The following is an 18,995-nucleotide window of genomic DNA, read 5'->3' as shown; positions in this document are numbered from 1 at the left end:
AAATTATGCTTAAAAGGACTTATGAATGATCATCAGACCATTGCACAACTCCCTACTATGTATGTTACCCACACATTTGTCTGTTATGTTCTAATCACTCATTGTGTATGTCCTTTTTATTAACTATTGAATAGCTTAAGGGTTTATATTCATGTTTGGTATGTATGAGTTTGAAAATTAATGCTTTGAACGTTTCCACCGATCAATTCATTGTCAAATGCGTTGTATTCATGTTATAGGAATCATGGCCAAATTATACTCTGCAAGAGCGGGAAAATTCTGACCATGTGACTGATAAGATAACATGCTGATTTATGTTTTGGGAGGACAAATATAGCAATATCCTGAGTTAAGACAACATCTAATTGGTCAAGACACCATTTTGGGATGTGTCCAAAACTGAGTTTAAAACCACAGGACACCATCAAATTTTTGCTTTTAGCTATTGGTTTTAACCATCGCTTCTAGTCATGCTTTTAGCCGTTGCTTTTAGCTTTTAGCTATTGGTCTTCGCCATGCTTTTTGCCGCTGCTTTTTGCGTTCTTTGAACGTTTCCTGGCTTGCACGCCAGCCACTCCTCTAAACAAAAACACGAGGAGATCGTCACATTTCTTTCTTTTACTTTAATCTTTTCTTTCCGTTGAGAGTGTCGTGTTCTAAGTTAAGTTTTGCCGCTAAGCCGTGTCTCAGACTTGGTGCCTGCCTCAAAACTTCAACCAGCCAACGCCCAAGACATCACTTCCAACGACCACAGACTTCCAACCAATCAGCAACCTTGGGGAACCCCTTTCTGCAACGACGTCATCAAAGGAAACCCCTTAACATAAAGGCAACGCAAGTACAACCTCCAGATTCTAGCTGAACTGGTGCATTTAATATAAAATTTAATAGCCTCATTGAGAAACTCAACGCAAGGGTTAATTAAATGATTGATGGTTATTCAGGTCTAAGCAATTGCATATACTTATGCTATAAACTTGGGATTCATATTTTCACTCTTCTAAACTCATTCTTTCCTCATCTCTCTCTCTTTCTGCAACTTGTATGAATGCGCGTCTATGTGTTAGATTAGTTTATATGTCTTAGGTTTTTTCCAATAAATTCCTATTCATATTGAAAAGAGAAGTATCTTGTGTTTTGTGCTTATAAATTAATGTCTTAAACTGCCGACCTTGTTACCGTGCTAATAAATAGTGTTTTCACTATATTTTGGATATTAGTATCCAGTACAGAGTTGATTTTTACAGCTAAGCATTCAATGAATCACTCACTAATGATTCATTGATCCGCTGTAAAAACGGAGATTCTGTTCAATCTTAAATGATTCCCTTTGAGCTAAATTGACCTCTGTAGATCCCCTACACTGGGTATCAAAAACAAATGAAGAAATGGAGAATATTTATACTTAACCAGAGCAGATCAGTCCCACAGTGTTGTCAGTGGTGCAGTTGTGTTTGTGTGATGATGATATTGAACAGTATGAAATCTGAGATTCATTTCCTCTGCACTGAATCTCTTGTTTCCACATCTGAGTGTCTTCTTTCCAAAAAGCAGCTGCTCCCAGCACCTGTACAGGAGCCCCACAGTCCAGCTCTCTACACACAACCTCTGCATCCTGCTGGTCAAAGGCAGCGTCACACACTGACATCCACGTCTGATCATGAAGTATCTCTAACCTCCCAGAGCAAAGATGAGACCCATAAGTAAGTCTGGAGCGTTTATGACCTGTTTATATTGCATAAAAGTGAGCATTAGGTGAGCTGGTTTTGTTTAACAGGTTCTGGATCTGGCAAGTTTTATATGCAATTACATTTTTAACACTGTTTAAGTGTTTCCTACATATACAGGTTTAAAGGTTTACTGTAGTACATACAAAAATTAAAATAGTAATCCTGTCCTCTCTTTCGTATCTCTGCCTAGGCTGTTTCTTTTCAGTAAAAAGTTCTTATAATTAATTCTGGTGTCCCTGTTTATGTCTGTTAGCTCATTGTGACTGGGTACATGTTGGTTGATGTATGAATGTGCCTAAAAGTTGCAGAAGTTGCAGAATAAGAATGTTTGGCAGTTCAGTTTCAATAGATATATATTTTCTTACTTTCTTACATAATCAAGACAAAATTTTCAGAATGTATGGGATGCACTGAGGTTTAAATTTATTTACCTGAGCAGATGACTCCAGCATCATGATTATGAGTGCACACAGGTGTATTCCACCCTGCCGATCCACAGTTCTTTAATGTTGACTCTTTTCCTGTACATATTAAAACACTCATCCAGATTGGTCCTGATCCTTGACCAAAATGAGCACCACCCAGAGCATCTACAGGTTCTCCACAGTCCAGTTCTCTACACACCACTCCAGCATCAGGCATATCCCAGCTGTTATCACACACTGTTCCCCACTGGCCTCTATGAAAAACCTCTACTCTACCAGCACAAGGACTGTTACCATTTACCAGTCTCACATTCACTACACCTAAGAGAGAAGAAAACAGAGAGAAAGACAGAGATAAAAATCAATCAATCTAAAGAGATGTAACCGTATGCAAATTGCCATAACTACTGGCAATGTTAGGTAGTGCACTGGGGCCCTGTAAGTTCTGTGGGCAAAATCAAAGCTATCTTAACTTCTTAGAAGATTTGAAATAAAGAGCATGAAAGAATATGGACTACATTTACGGTCCTTTTCACAGCTTGAAGCAAAAGATCTGAAATAATAAAATTACTGATTTAAAAAAATAGAACTACAGTAAATGTTTAGTGGTAGTAGTAGTAGTAGTAGTAGTAGCAGTATGTTTAGTGTAGTGTTTGTCCATGCAAAACCTGTCAGAATTTGGGTTAATGATATAAATTCTGAAATGATCCAAAACTGATCTTGAAAACTGATTAAGCAAAATTCAACCATTCAGAATAAACAAACAGAATTACAAAATACTAGTCATGCTACTAATTGCTCTCATATTAATCTTCTTACCAGCACACAGAACCAGCCAACATGATTATCATAGAACAGTTGTGTTTGTGTGGTGATTTTGGACAGAGGTGAATCTGAGATTCATTTCCTCTGCACTGAATCTCTTGTGTCCATATCTGAGTGTCTCCTTTGCCAAAAGCAGCTGCTCCCAGCACCTGTACAGGAGCCCCACAGTCCAGCTCTCTACACACAACCTCTGCATCCTGCTGGTCAAAGGCAGCGTCACACACTGACATCCACGTCTGATCATGAAGTATCTCTAACCTCCCAGAGCAGCGAGAACCTCCAACCAGCCGGACACCTGCAGTAGTGAGAGAAAATAAATAAAAGTTACATGACTATCGTTATCATACTTCTAAACAACCATATTTATCTAAAATAAAAAGGCAAGACTTTATAATAACTTTGTCAATAACATTTACAAACATTATAACATTTAATAATGTTGACAAATCATTATTTTATGTGCATTCAAATAGTTACAAATGTTATTAAACTTTGATACATATATTTTGTACATGAACTATACACTTGTGACATTTATCAGAAGTAAACATTTGACTGCAAGCTCTTTTCTGAATGGCTGGCTTTAAGAAATGAATGCACAAGTATTTATGTCAGAAAACAAACTGTTTATGATGTACTGGGCTGGTACAGCTTATGAGGAAGAACTAATCATTGCATTATTTGGATTTACATTTTACATTTATGCATTTGGCAGACATTTATGCATATTGCTACTTAGAGATCCTTTCAAGATGAACATTTTATCAGTTCATGCATTCCCTGAGAACTGAACCTAAGACATTGGTGGAAATAAAATATAAGGCATGTGGATCAACAGTGACGTAATTTGTTAAATTTTAGAACAGCTCACCTGAGCAGATGACTCCAGCATCTCTATTATGATTACAGTCATAATCATACAACTTGACTGATCCACAGTTCTTCAGTGTAGACTCTGATCCAGTACATAACATACGATTTGTCCAGATTGGTCCTGATCCTGGTCCAAAATGAGCACCACCCAGAGCATCTACAGGTTCTCCACAGTCCAGTTCTCTACACACCACTGCAGCATCAGCCATATCCCAACCATCATCACACACTGTTCCCCACTGACCTCTATGATGAACCTCCACTCTACCAGCACAGCGACTGTGACCACCAACCAACCTCACATTGACACTGTCTGTTTATTGAATACAGAAAACAAGAGAAGAAGAAATATTTACGAACAGAGTAAACAAGAGAGTTAAAAGAATCACATAAAGCAAGTGAAATCGTTTACGCACACAGAGTCAGAAGATTTGACATAAGATTTCAGTGAAATAAAATAAATATGCTCAAACCTGCACACACCAGTCCAACATCATTGTCATGTGAACAGTTGTATTTGTGTGATGATGTTGGACAGAGGTGAATCTGAGATTCATTTCCTCTGCACTGAATCTCTTGTGTCCACATCTGAGTGTCTCCTTTGCCAAAAGCAGCTGCTCCCAGCACCTGTACAGGAGCCCCACAGTCCAGCTCTCTACACACAACCTCTGCATCCTGCTGGTCAAAGGCAGCGTCACACACTGACATCCACGTCTGACCATGAAGTATCTCTAACCTCCCAGAGCAGTGGGAACCTCCAACCAGCCTGACACCTGAAAAAAAACAAAAACAAAAAATGAATTAACGTTTGAACAACCTTTACAGAACAAAACTTTTCTTTTCTATTTATTTATTTATTAAAAAAAAAAAATTTTGAGGTTACCTGAGCACATGACTCCAGCACTCTTGCTCTGACACAAACTTTGAAAACCCCATGTAACAGATCCACACTTTTTCAGTGTGAACTCAGATCCAGTACACATTGCATTATTCATCCAGACTGCTCCTGATCCTTGTTCAAAGTGAGCATCACTCAGCGCATGTACAGGTTCTCCACAGTCCAGTTCTCTACACACCACTGCAGCATCAGCCAAATCCCAACCGTCATCACACACTGTTCCCCACTGACCTCTATGAAGAACCTCCACTGTCCCAGTGCAGGGACTGTTACCATTAACCAACCTCACATTTATTATTTCTACGTACAGTAAGGAGAAAAATTTTTTAGAAGAGATTTATCAAAATTAAATAAATCTTTCCTATTGAAATGGTCAACACATACCTGTACAAAGCAGTATAACATTACTTTTGTGAGAACAGTTATATTTGGGTGTGAATTTGAAAGATGTTTGACACATATGAATCTGAGATTCATTTCCTCTGCACTGAATCTCTTGTGTCCACATCTGAGTGTCTCCTTTGCCAAAAGCAGCTGCTCCCAGCACCTGTACAGGAGCCCCACAGTCCAGCTCTCTACACACAACCTCTGCATCCTGCTGGTCAAAGGCAGCGTCACACACTGACATCCACGTCTGATCATGAAGTATCTCTAACCTCCCAGAGCAGCGAGAACCTCCAACCAGCCTGACTTCTGAAAGAACATAAATATAGTTTTGCTTTTTGCAACAAAACATCATAAATATTACTTTATCAGACCTTTAAAACCTAGAAAGCAGAAAATATAATTGCGATCTCGAAATGGCATTACTAATTTCAAATATTTAAGCAAGCAAAAAGAAAAACGAAGCAGAAACATCTTAAGACACATCATTTATATGACCTTATGAAGCCCCACCTATTTTCAGCACTGAGCTTGCTGTCTCCTGTCTTATCAGTTCAAGCAAAAGGAATGGATGCGAGTATCGAAAGTATCGATGCTCAAATAAAAAAATATCGATATTAAGGTGTGTTTTATTTACCAGTGATTTTGTTTAATTAACAAAAAATAATGCGTACAGCATCTGAATGCACGCAAATGTTGCGAGACAGAACCAATCAATCACAGAGAGCATTCACTCACTTCAGACAGTGCATTCAAACAGGTCTGCGTTTCCCAAAAGTATTATAAGAAAGCATTGATGCTTTTAGGAATGGCAGCCCAGAGCAATGCTTATCAGAGGACAGAAAAAAAAACACACAAGCTGACACAGCCTGTCACTGGCAGCCCCTTATAAAACTAAGTATTTTCAACTATAGGATTAATAGTTACCACTGTAAACATATTTATCTATATATATTTATTTATGCAATTAAGGCATATTAAATGCTAAAATGCATTTCAAATATAAAGTTAAGGATGTATCATTATATATTTTACTGTTAGTAATTTAATAAATGCAATAATTCAAAAGTTAAGTTTAGAAGTATCATATCGGTATTGATATTGATGATACTGGCCTTAAAAGTATCGGTATCGTATTGAAAAATAAAAGTGTTATCGCCCATCCCTAATGGAAAGACCCCCCCACAAAGTCTATAATATAATATAATATATGAGATTGTATGCCTCAGTATGTAATGGTGCATAAATACAGTAGCTGTTTTACAGATAGTGAGCTAAATTATTCTTCTGATCCTCTATTCATTTCCTCGCTCGTAACCTGGTTTGGTTAGCATTAGTTAACTGCATGCAGCGCTCGTTAGTGAAAAGCAAGTTATTGAAATTACTTGACTTTCTAGAAATTATGCCATAATTGTGGCCATGAAAATCATCAAACAGGTAGTACCTCTTGTGAAATTAATGGATAAGGATATAAATCTGTTATACATAAAACAACGTTCTAAATTGTTATTAAATTATTTTTGTGATGCATTTGTAATTCAAAAGCTGCAATAATATTGTTCAAATGTGTTAAGAACATTTTCTATTTGAAGCAATCTTTGTCGTAGCAAAAACGGGACAGCATGTATTTTAACAAATGTGAGACAATAAAATGTACTACATTATTCAACTAATAAAATGTGAAAAAAGTTAAAAGTTAAATGCCAATTTATTTTATGTTACATTCTTGAGTTTATGCAGCAATATATTTTATTTTAAAATAAAGAATTCAAAATTTAGGGATTCTGGACCATGATACGTCCATGGATACAGTTTACTTGGCTTGCTTTTGAAAATACACTACCAGTCAAAAGTTTATGAATAGTAAATGTTTTTTTTTTTTTCTAAATATGTCACCAAGCCTACATTTATTTGTACAAGTTTGAAATATAAAGACAGCTAAATGTTTTGGAATACAACAAAATGTAACTAACTAATAACCTAGCCTAATTAACTCTCTCTCTCTATATATCTATATATATATCTATATATCTATATATCTATATATATATATATATATATTTTTTTTTTTTTATATCTTTTTTTTTTTGCCATACTTTTCTTATCACTGTGCACATTTTGAGCATCAATCTAAAATGTTGTAAACAATGGCATTGAGTACTTTGGCTGTATTTATATTTAAAATACAATATGAACAGCAACATGGTTTAAAAAAAAAAAAGGTGTAGACACAGGTGTGCAAATGTTACCTGAGCAGATGACTCCAGCATCTCTAGCATGATCACAGGAACTCCGCTCCCATCCTGAGGATTCACAGTCCTTTAGTGTGGATTCCGAACCAACACATCTGACAAAACGCATCCAGATTGGTCCTGATCCTTGTCCAAAGTGTGCATTAGCCAGAACATCTACAGGTTCTCCACAATCCAGTTCTCTACACACCACTGCAGCATCAACCAAATCCCAAGCAAGATCACACACTGTTCCCCACTGACCTCTATGATGAACCTCCACTCTACCAGCACAGTGACTGTGACCACCAACCAACCTCACATTCACACGGTCTAATATTTTAAATAAAGAAAACGAGAGAGAAAGAGGCACATTATGAATTAATAAACAACAATACTGTCCACTGAAACACTACATTATAATCAAACTATTTAAACCAAGCATTTAATAAAACACACAATATTCTGACCACTTACTTAATGTAGCATTGCTTCATCTTTTTTTTTTTTTAACTTATGTACTTACCAGCTGTGACGAGTATTACAACTGCAGACAGTAAAATAAGTGTCAGGCATCTTCCCATCATCCTCAGCATGATTAACTCAACACCCAGTACAAGCTTCTCCGCACTGACGATACAGAAGTACAGGCATCTTAATGAGAGAGAAAGAGGCCCAACACCCTCCAATCACACTCGCTATTACCTTATTAGACACAACAGAGGAAATCATCAAACAAATTCACTGACAAATCAGAAGAGGTATTTATGATATTTCCCATATATATCAAAACTGTCAGTGCTGAGGAACTCCTCCTCCTCACACATCAAGACACTTTGTACTGTACACACACACACACACGTTTTATAAGACTTACAGGAGACAGGAAACTCTCCAGTTTATTTACAGCATCAAAGGCCAACACCTGCAGAGACGAGATAAAAGCACTGATAACTGTGAATATCCAAAACCTTGTGTATTAGTGTATACATATGTCAGCATGACATCATAAACTCAATAGAAAAACTGTAAAATGAAAACATAAAAACCATAATTTCCATTCAGCGATGATTATCTTGTTCACCTTGTGACAAGCAGAGAGAGTCATTGTGCTACTGTACATTTCTGCTAAACCACCTTGTTTTGTACAGTCATTCTTTGAGAACAGTGTAGCAACATACATAAATTGTACATTTGAACAAAGAAATAATAATTGTAATCTCTGCATATTTTAGCTTGAGAAAAAGTCTGGCTTTGATAGTATCAGTGGTATCTCACACATTAAATAAAGATGAATGACAAAATAATTTAGTATGACATAGCCTAAATAAAATGTTAAATAAACCCTCCACTAAACAATACATGAAAACAAAACTGTGGCTGGTTTACATGTCAGTCAGATGGTCTCTTCTCATCTACATGTTAGTGGTTCTTGTCCAGAATATTTTACGTGACCTTTCACCATGTGTAGTCAAAGTTCAGTCTACATAAGACTATTACAGTCTTAAAGCTACTTAGAAAAAAAGAGCAGATACAATGTTTGCCACACATAAGTGATTTTTCTTCTAGCAGTGTAATACAGTAGTTATACACTACAATCGGAATACACTCCAGTTTAGTAGGACTACAAATCTATAAACATACATGCTAGTATCAATGATATGTCATTAATGACACACTGCAGCAGATTTCAATTTAAAAGCAGCACTGTCTCTTTAAAACCTGAGGCACATGAGCCTGGTCTGACACATCCGATTTTCTCACAACATTTCACTGTCAGTTAGGACTTTTTAACTCATTTAAAACCGTTTACATTTTAGTTTATGTGCAGCATCAAAGCCAAGTAACTGCAGATATAGAAATTGTTTCTCATTTCGAGTTCAAGTTTATTCTTAAATCAAATGTACTTTTTTAAAGATGTGTTTTAATGATTGTTATTCAGAAGTATATTTTAGCAATGCTCGTCACGTACACAGTATATATTAGTACATATAGTATTTTAGTAGGACGTTTAAAAAAAGACCATAAAGTATAACTATGACCATACACACTTCATCACACAGGAATACTAGACCAGCTGTACTTTTATGCGTTTAATACTGCAATACCGATCTATTCCTTTAGGTGGCAAAAAAGAACTGAGATGGTAAACTTGATGACTGCACTGAAGTACTGCACTGAAAACTGTGACGAGATATTAACCTTAAAATAACAAAATGAGCCCTCGATGAAGTGAATACTTACCTATAATCAAGCAACACGAAGCCTGCCACATACTATCGATGGCCAGCAATGAAGAAACTTTTAAAATGTTGTGTGCAGCTTTGAATGACTCGGTACTGCGGGTACAGGACAATTTCCTACCAAAAGAATATTAAAAATATCACAAAGTAGCAGGACATTACTGTGGTTTCATTTATGACTGCAGGAACTGTGTAACAGCCACCTGCGCTATAATTGATTATAATTATACTTTTTTTTTCAGCATTTATCCACTTACAAAACTCCAGTACTTGCTAAGGACTGTTAAATCGCTGATGGTCACTTGGTATTATGTTTAGGATGTCTTCAACTATCACTGTGGCTGTGCTTTATGAGGTAAGACCTTAATTTTGGGGTTTGTGTAATGTCCTACTGAAATACAAAAAGAAAAGAAAGAATGAAAAAAAAAGGACAATATTAATGTTAATGCCCTTGAGAACAAATTGATGGAAATGACATGACCCAACAGGTTTGATGTTCTGTTACTGAGCATTATTTAGTCATAATATATTCTTGAACTTATTATAAAGTGAAGAATGTGTTATAGTGATGAAATATGTCTTTGAAATGATTACAGGTTGAAATTACTGATAATTCAGCACATTACAATACTAAATGAAACATATAAAAAAGGATGAGTAGACAAAAAAAAAAAATTTATTTACTGGTTAAACTCACCTGTTACATAAGATAGCTCAGCCTAATAATGATGACAAAATCATAATTTTTATTTTTAGTACACATGCAAATATGATTCAAAATTAAATAGAAGCAAAAAAATCATTAAGACTTTGTAATTTAAAGTATTATTTAATAACAATCTTTGTTTTAAAGGAATAAGATCTTAAATTTGTTTTCAGGGTAATGAAAAAAATTGAAAAACACACAAACAAAATTGTCTTAAAAGTTTTTATTGATATTAACAATGCCAGAAAAATTATACAAATCTCACGAAGGCATACATTTTTAATATAAAAGGGGGTAATAGAGAAACCTGAGATTTTTAATTAACAATATCACCTAAACTTTGTTTAAATTTGTTAAACCAAGGCAGTGGGTGTGATCATTGAGCCTGAATTGCCCTCTTCTTTGTTTGACTCCTCCTCCACATCATCATAATCTGGTAATAATTACGAAATCTTAACTCAAATGTTGTTATTGGGTGAATATTTAAAAAAAATTAAAACATATCTGGACAATATAAACTAAGTTAAAATAAAGATGTTATTATAATGAGAACAAAGGGGTTATAATAACATACCCAACACGTTTCTCACATCTCGTAATGGCATCATCATAGCTCTCAGGTGTGTATTTTACACATTCATCACAGACTCACACATTTATTACATTCAGAACAAATTTGAAATATCTATCTTCAACAAACATAGACAGCAGTATTTGAAAAGTATTGAGTCATTAATCAAATATGTAACAGAATTTATTTATTTATTTATTTAGCTAAATTCCTTAAAAAGCATTTCAGTAGAATGTGGAATAAATATGTGCTTCATCTCTCTAACCTGAGAGAAACTCATCAGCATCTTCAAACCCAGAATGCAGTTCTTCAGAGATGAGACTCCCTGTTAAAGGAGAGCAGAACAGACTGACAGACTGAATCCTCATTTCCTTTGCATCATAAACAAGACAACACAAATATTAATTATTCACATTTAAAAGCATTATAGGCTGAAATCATATTTTGTTGGGCCTGTTAGTAAACACACATGTATCCTCACATGAACCCATTCCTCACTGCCTTCCAGAAATAAACACACACACACCTGCACCTACACTACACTCTCTTATTAATGACATTAAATGAGATTGATGGCGCATGTCTCACGTAAAGTGATTGTGTCTGTGCTGAACCTGAATATTGTGCTTGACACACAAAAAGTTCATCAGCTCAGAGTACAGCACAAGTTTCTCGTCTGCTCCCTCAAACACACTGAAGAAACTGGCTCCTGTCAGCCCCCTAAAGAGAGAGAGAGACTCACAGCTGCCAATGACACTCACTGTTACCTTATTAGACACAACAGAGGAAATCATCAAACACAATCAGTGACAAATCAGAAAGCGGCATTTTTATTTTCTCCATATATATCAATAAAGTGTCTGCGCTGATGAGCGGGACTCCTCCTTCAGCGTGAAGAGACACTTCACTGAGGACAGACTCGTGTCAGTCATAAGTCAGTGTGGAGATAAAGTCACACTAAACTTAAAGCAGATTGATACAGAAACACTGCAGCTTATATTCAGCATCAAAGCCTGAACATGAACACAGCAGATACAAGCACTGATGACTGACTGCTCACATCACTACTTGCTTGGAACATTTTAAAGTTATTTTCAGGAATTTTAAGTGGATTTTACTGCACCGTTATGATATTCTAACCAAGAGCACAATAAAAAGTTAATACATAAAATAAAGGGCAATTCAGACAAGATTTGTTAACAAATATTTATATTCCAAATATATTCATTTGGCATATCAAACACAGCTGGAATTCATCTGAGGGTACACACAGGAGATCAACTGATTTAAAAACAACACTACAATATTCAAGTCCAGGATGGGTCTGAGATAGCAATTATCTATCTAAGACTTGATATTCTTCATCTAAAAAGAATGATTGTGAAGAAGCTCAACGTTTTAAAAGAAGAAAACAGAAAAAAGCAACACAATGGTCAAATACGTCTAATATAGATTCACATAAGAAACGAAACGAAATGAACAGGATGGGCGGATTCAAAAACACTGCACACTGAACTTCACACAGTAAATTAAAGTTTCTCAAAGTTACCTCTTAAAAAGTAGCCTTTTGATTAAGTTGTTTAGGGTAAACAGGCTATCCACTTCATCCAGCGACGTTTATTCTGTGTTCTTAAGTATTCTGATCCGGGGAGGAGTCCGACATTGTAAATATTGGACCCCGCATGCTGATTCAACTATTTTTTATCCAGTTGTTTTCCAACTTCATCATTCTCCGCCCCTTTCGTTGATGTTGACTTATGTAACGTTGTATTTTTGTTACAACACAAATTTTAGATGACAGCGTAATTTCTTAACATTAACGATTCCGATTTTGATGCAAGAGCCAAATTTATTTAAACAAAAACAAATAGGTTGAAACAAATGATTGAGTAAACACAACGACACAAATAAAGCAGCGCTTTAAGTTTTCTGTCTGTTGAGGTAAGAAATATTAGAGAAATTGAATGAAATAGCTTAACTATATGAATATACATTCTTTCATATAGTTTAAATGTTATTAAATCAAGAACAGTGAGTGATTCGTGTGCTGAAGGTCTGAAATCCTTTCGTTTTCAATTTCAGCATATTTTCGCCTAATTATTTGCTAGATGAAGCTGCGCACATCACCAGCGTCACGTGTTTTACTCCCGTGTGGAGCATTTAATTTAATTTAAATTGACATTTAATTAGTTGCCAGTATTTAATTAGTAGTTTACCCAGCTGTTCTACATTAAACTAATCGACTTAACATAATTAGTTGATAAACTAATAAAAATAAAGATCTTTATTATGATCTATCTAAATTATCAGTGCCGGAGTGGTCTGTAAAATTCATCTGCCATATTCACCCTCATCTGGAGCCTGACAGCTTCATTTCGTACCCTGGATCGGACCACAAACACGCGTTTCATCTCCTATGTTATACCAAACAAGCCAATTTCTAGTCGGAATAAAATCAACCCACTTTTTTTTTTTTTTTTTTTTTTTTTTTTCCCCCAAATGTATTATAGTTGAAACGCGTAGGCTATTGAATGCAATTAGTTGGACTTCACATCTTTATATGTACAATAATAACTGCTTTTGTTTTGTAATATGGTTAAAGTGTACTGCTGAATGTATTAAAGCAATTAATGAGAACTAAAATATTTTAATAGGCCTATTGCTTACATTAACACTATTATGTAACTAAATTTACATTTACATTTACATTTACATTTACATTTATTCATTTAGCAGACGCTTTTATCCAAAGCGACTTACAGGTGGGGAATACATCAAGCGATTTGTCCTAAAGAGGCAAAACGACCTACGAAGTGCTCAAATTACCATATAACAGGCATTGTTCAAATAAGTACAAGCTAGAAAGGGAAAAAGAGTAGAATTTTTTTTATGTCAAGTAGTGTCGAAAGAGATGGGTTTTCAGCAGTCGTTTGAAAGTTGTTAGGGAGTTGGCATTCCGGATAGCGGTGGGAAGATCATTCCACCAGCCAGGAACGGTGTAAGAGAATGTTCTGGAAAGTGATTTTGTGCCTCTTTGTGATGGTACAATGAGGCGTCGCTCACTGGCGGATCTCAGAGTTCTGGAGGGAGTGTAGATTGGTAGCAGTGAGTGGAGGTAGGCGGGCGCCGAGCCTGTGGTTGTTCTATATGCAAGCATCAGTGTCTTGAATTTGATGCGAGCTGCAATTGGGAGCCAGTGCAGGGTGATAAAGAGAGGTGTGACATGGGCCCTTTTGGGCTCGTTGAAGACCAGTCGTGCTGCTGCATTCTGAATCATTTGTAGAGGTTTGATTGTGCATGAGGGAAGACCGGCTAGAAGAGCATTGCAGTAGTCCAGCCTGGAGATGACCAGGGCCTGGACAAGAAGTTGTGTGGCCTGCTCTGTTAGAAAGGGCCTGATCTTTCTAATGTTGTGTAGGGCAAACCTGCAAGATCGAGCAGTTTTAGCAATGTGGTCTTTGAAAGTCAGCTGGTCATCAAGGAGAACACCAAGATTTCTGGCAGAACTTGATGGGGTAATTGTTAAAGTACCTAAACTGATGGTGAAATCATGCTGTAGAGTCGGAGTGGCAGGGAAAATAAGGAGCTCAGTCTTTGCCAAGTTGAGCTGTAGGTGATGTTGTTTCATCCACTCCGAGATGTCCGCCAAGTAGCCTGAGATCCGTGCAGCTACTGTTGGATCATCTGGTTGAAATGAAAGAGAGAGCTGCGTGTCATCAGCATAGCAGTGGTAAGAGAAGCCATGTGCCTGTATGATGGGCCCCAGTGATGTAGTGTAAATGGAGAAGAGGAGGGGTCCAAGAACTGATCCCTGATGCAATCACTTACTTTCTCATAATGTTGCAATTTAGCATATTTATAGATTGAAAAATTTGTTAACGTGCATTTTAATTAAACACACTAAAGTATTTTAAACAATTAGTCTGACTAAAACTATGTGACAGAATTAACAGAATTTAAATGAAATAAATTCCAATTTTAATTATAAAACATTTCAAATTTAATTATGAAACATTTAATCTGTACTGAATTTAAATGATCAGCTTTATAACACTATAAATGTTTAGTTCAATCTAATTTGCTTAAAAAATTTAGACTACAGATATTAATTCTGAAGTGCACAGTAGAAATAAACATGCATTCTTGCATATACAACTGATATATCCTTCATTCATAAACATTTGATAATCATTTTTTGTTCAATTGTCATATAAATGCTGCAAAATGTTGCATTTCAGACTCTCAGAAACTGGGAAATTTTACTGTCAAGAATTAGTTGTTTACCATGTACTGACCAACACCAAATGTATTGCACACAAACTTTTAATGAAGTTCAATTAAATCAGCTGGAGTATACTGTAAAAGCAAGTGTAATGAAGTTTAGAAGAAAATACACACAGTATATAATGCACACAGTGTATACAGTGTAATAGTTATATTGTACACAGTATATATTATTAACACATTTAAAATACATTAACAAAATGTTTTTTTGGAAACTTCAGTTGAAATGTAACTCAATTATTTTACATGTGCCTTTGTATATTAATCAATACTGCACATCAACAGAACTATACCTCTTTAAAGCATGACAAAAACATTGATTTAAAATGTACATTTAAGTAAAACTTAATTACACATTATTACAAAGTACTTAATTTTAAAAGGCTCTTAAAAGCGTTAAAAGAAATTAGTTATGAACAGCCATGATACTTCCTTTAATTTGAGTAATTATCTGTAAATAGGCACAGTGAATAACTGTACACAATTCATATGTTGCAATGCATACATTTTTATTCAGATTTCCAAATGACATTTGTTGAAATGTTTCATTTATCTTCTGATCAAATATTCGCTACTGTAATGAATATGGATGTAATTTCTTAATAAGAAGGGGAAATTACCCACATTTAACAACGAATTACATGTTTATCTGCGTTATAAGAATACAGTGAGACATCAGATATAAAAATGCATAGGTGACGTTTTCTCATTAAAATTGCACAATTTCCTATTAATTCAGTAGAATGTGTGAGAATACTAGGGCAAAGCAATATGGTGGCATGGTGGTTTCACCTTTTATGTCGTCATGAGCAAGTATTCATTTCATGTGTTTCTGACGATCAAACCACCACTGCAGGAAATAAAGTGAACAACGTGTTTAAAATAGTTATTAATTTAAAAGGAAAGATTATTGTTGGAAGCTTTATGGTGAATGATCTGAACTCAACACAATTGTGTTCTTACAAAATAACAACGTCAGAAAATCTCAAATTTCTAAGACTACACGACAGAAGAGACTGTAAAAGTGCCTAGAAAAAGTAATTTTTAAAAGGTCATGAAAGCAAAGCAGTTTCTTTCTGTCTAAAATTGCAATTGTATATTTCAGTGCATAATATAATAAAACACTGTTAGATCAAAGCTGAAACTTGTATAGGAAGTTGACTAAAACTTTAAAAGCTTTAAAAGGATTTGAGGCAGTGGGTGTGGTTTGAGTTACTGAGTTCCTGCCTGATTTCCTGGATGCTCCTCCACATCATCATAGTCTGCTATTTCAAAAACAAATTTGTTTTAATACATACATTAAAATGCATTATATTAAACTATATTAGCAGTAAATTTAAATGAGCTTTCATAACCACGGAAACTGATAATATAAAGTGACTAAAAAGACTAGATAAAAATGTAAGATACCAAACATGTCACTCATATATTTTCTGTCATTCTTCACATCATAATACTCCTGAACACCCTCTAATATAAATGTGGCTATTATTAATTACATGAACAAATAGACCATAACAGGGGTATCCAATTCTGCTCTTGAAGGCTCTTTAAGGGCCAGTTTAGTTCTAACCCCAATTAAACACACCTGAACCAGCTAATCAAGGTCTTCAGAGTTACTAGATACTTCCAGATAGGCGTCATTGGGCCAAGATGGAGTTAAACTCTGCAGGACACTGGCCCACCAGGAGCAGGTTTGGACACCACTGGACTACATATTTTATATGGCACTATCATTTGAAGAAAAATAAGAAATCAACCCACACCTGCGTTATCATTGGAGAACTGTACAATGATGACAACATCATCATAGTTTTCTGGTAAGTCATCTACAACAACAAAGAATGAAAAATTAAATGCATCCATTAAATTATGTACAAAATTTTTAAAAAAAAAAAAAAAAAAAATTTTAAAATATATATATGTATATATATAAAGCATATAAATGTATTTAAACATGTAGAAATAATTATAAGAAATAAACCTGTAGCTTGATGTCTCAGTCCAGCAGTGATCACATCATCATAATCTCTGGTGTCATTTGTTGCTCTTTTAAATTAGAGTTAAAAACAAAGACAGAACAGTTAACTGTTAGTCAAGCCAAATAGGCAATTTAATTAATTTTCTGACAAGAATTCAACAAGGCTGTGAGGGCCTGAAGTACAGTGTGTTCAATGGATTATAGTTTAATGACTCCTGCTAAAATTCAACTCACAAAACATCTTCCCAAAAAACTTTCAGTAAACAAAAACTTTTTTGAAAATGATGTGATCTAGGACCTTTGTACCATGCATGCCATTGTTAAGACTGTAAGTCCATCCCATACTACCTTATTTCCAGTCGCATAAAATTTACCATCAACCTTGATTAAGATCCATTCATTAAGTCACTGACCTGTTGGCCTTTATGTAGAAAGGTAACATTATTATGCTTAAGCCATCTAACCTGAAAGAGACAAACATCAGCATCTTCATACCCTAGAATGCTGTTCTTCACAGATAGGGACACTTCCTGTTATACATAGCTTTAGAAGCAGGTACCATTACAGATTTAACATTGACAATCAGCAAATCATACCCAAAATCCCCTGTTCTTCAGAAAGATCCTGTTATAACACTAACCCTATATAATTTCAATCAAACAAATGTGATTTACATTCAACACTCATATATAATTTCTGAATCAATCTAATGTATTCAACTCATCAGACAAGTGAATACCATCTTCACAAATCTGACACTATGACACTTACTCACCTCTCTGAGTGAAGAGACTGTGTCTATTAGTGGGTCTGTGCTGAATCTCCTCATAAACGGCCTCAGTCGTCGTCCTGTGTCTCCTCTTAGAGAGAGCTGTGAGTGTAGACAGACAAACCTGCTGTCAGTTCACAACACATGACTGATCACACACTGAATAAGACACAATATGACAGTCTCTGGATCTCTCCTACCTCTCCTCATCACTCTGTTCTGCTGAATCAGTATAAGCAGTGGCACTAAGAGCAGTAAGAGCACAACTACCAGTACAATCACAAGCACTGGAGATGCTGCTGGAGGAGTTTGTGGAGGAGTGACTGATGTTGAGAGCACTGGAGGAGAAGCTGATGTTGTTGTGGCAGGAGTAGTGGACTGACAAACTGGCAAATCTGTCAAATCTGGCAAAACACAAACACATTAAAAATATACACAAAATTATTTAGCTCTAAAAAAAAATTTTGAATAATATTCCTCAATGTTTTGCTGTGACCTGCACAGGTGAGTCCAGCGTGCTCTTTGTGGGAGCAGTCAGTGTGGTTTTTCAGGGAGAGAGGACAGTCCCACAGGTGAATCTCATTCCCTCTGCACTCGACTTTGTTCAGCCACACAACACCTTCACCAGCACCAAAGACTGAATTCCCATCAGCCCTCAGTGCTGCTCCACAACCCAGCTGCCTGCAGACCACCTGAGCATCACTGATGTCCCACTGATCATCACAGACTGAGCCCCACACAGCGTTATGATACACCTCCAGCCTCCCAGAGCACCGGCCCTCCCCTCCACTCAGTCTGAGAGGAAGATGCTCTAAAAAAATACACACAGACAAATCACACATAATGCCAACACACACTATCAGAACAGCATTCATGCACTGATGAAACTATATGGTTGGTTTGCATTTAGCCATTAATTTAATTGCTATTTTTAAAACAACACTGTACTACTTGAACACTGTCTGGATGCATGATGCTGAACATGTCAGACAACTTTGTGGAGACTCAGGACTCTCTTTCTCTGAGATTACAACATGCAAGACTCAACAAACCTATGATTTAGATGGAAACTAAA

At 35.8% G+C, this 18,995-nt stretch overlaps 1 pseudogene; it reads right to left on the bottom strand.

Annotated features, from left to right (window-relative positions):
• Nucleotides 1–18,995, bottom strand: part of LOC127160553 (deleted in malignant brain tumors 1 protein-like) — a 58,807-nt pseudogene that overhangs the window by 20,840 nt on the left and 18,972 nt on the right.

This window comes from Labeo rohita, unplaced genomic scaffold (genome assembly GCF_022985175.1).
Source record: "Labeo rohita strain BAU-BD-2019 unplaced genomic scaffold, IGBB_LRoh.1.0 scaffold_384, whole genome shotgun sequence".
NCBI classification, from domain to species: Eukaryota; Metazoa; Chordata; class Actinopteri; order Cypriniformes; family Cyprinidae; genus Labeo; species Labeo rohita.
Note: the sequence above shows the minus strand (reverse complement) of the source record. Positions and strands in the feature narration are given on the sequence as shown.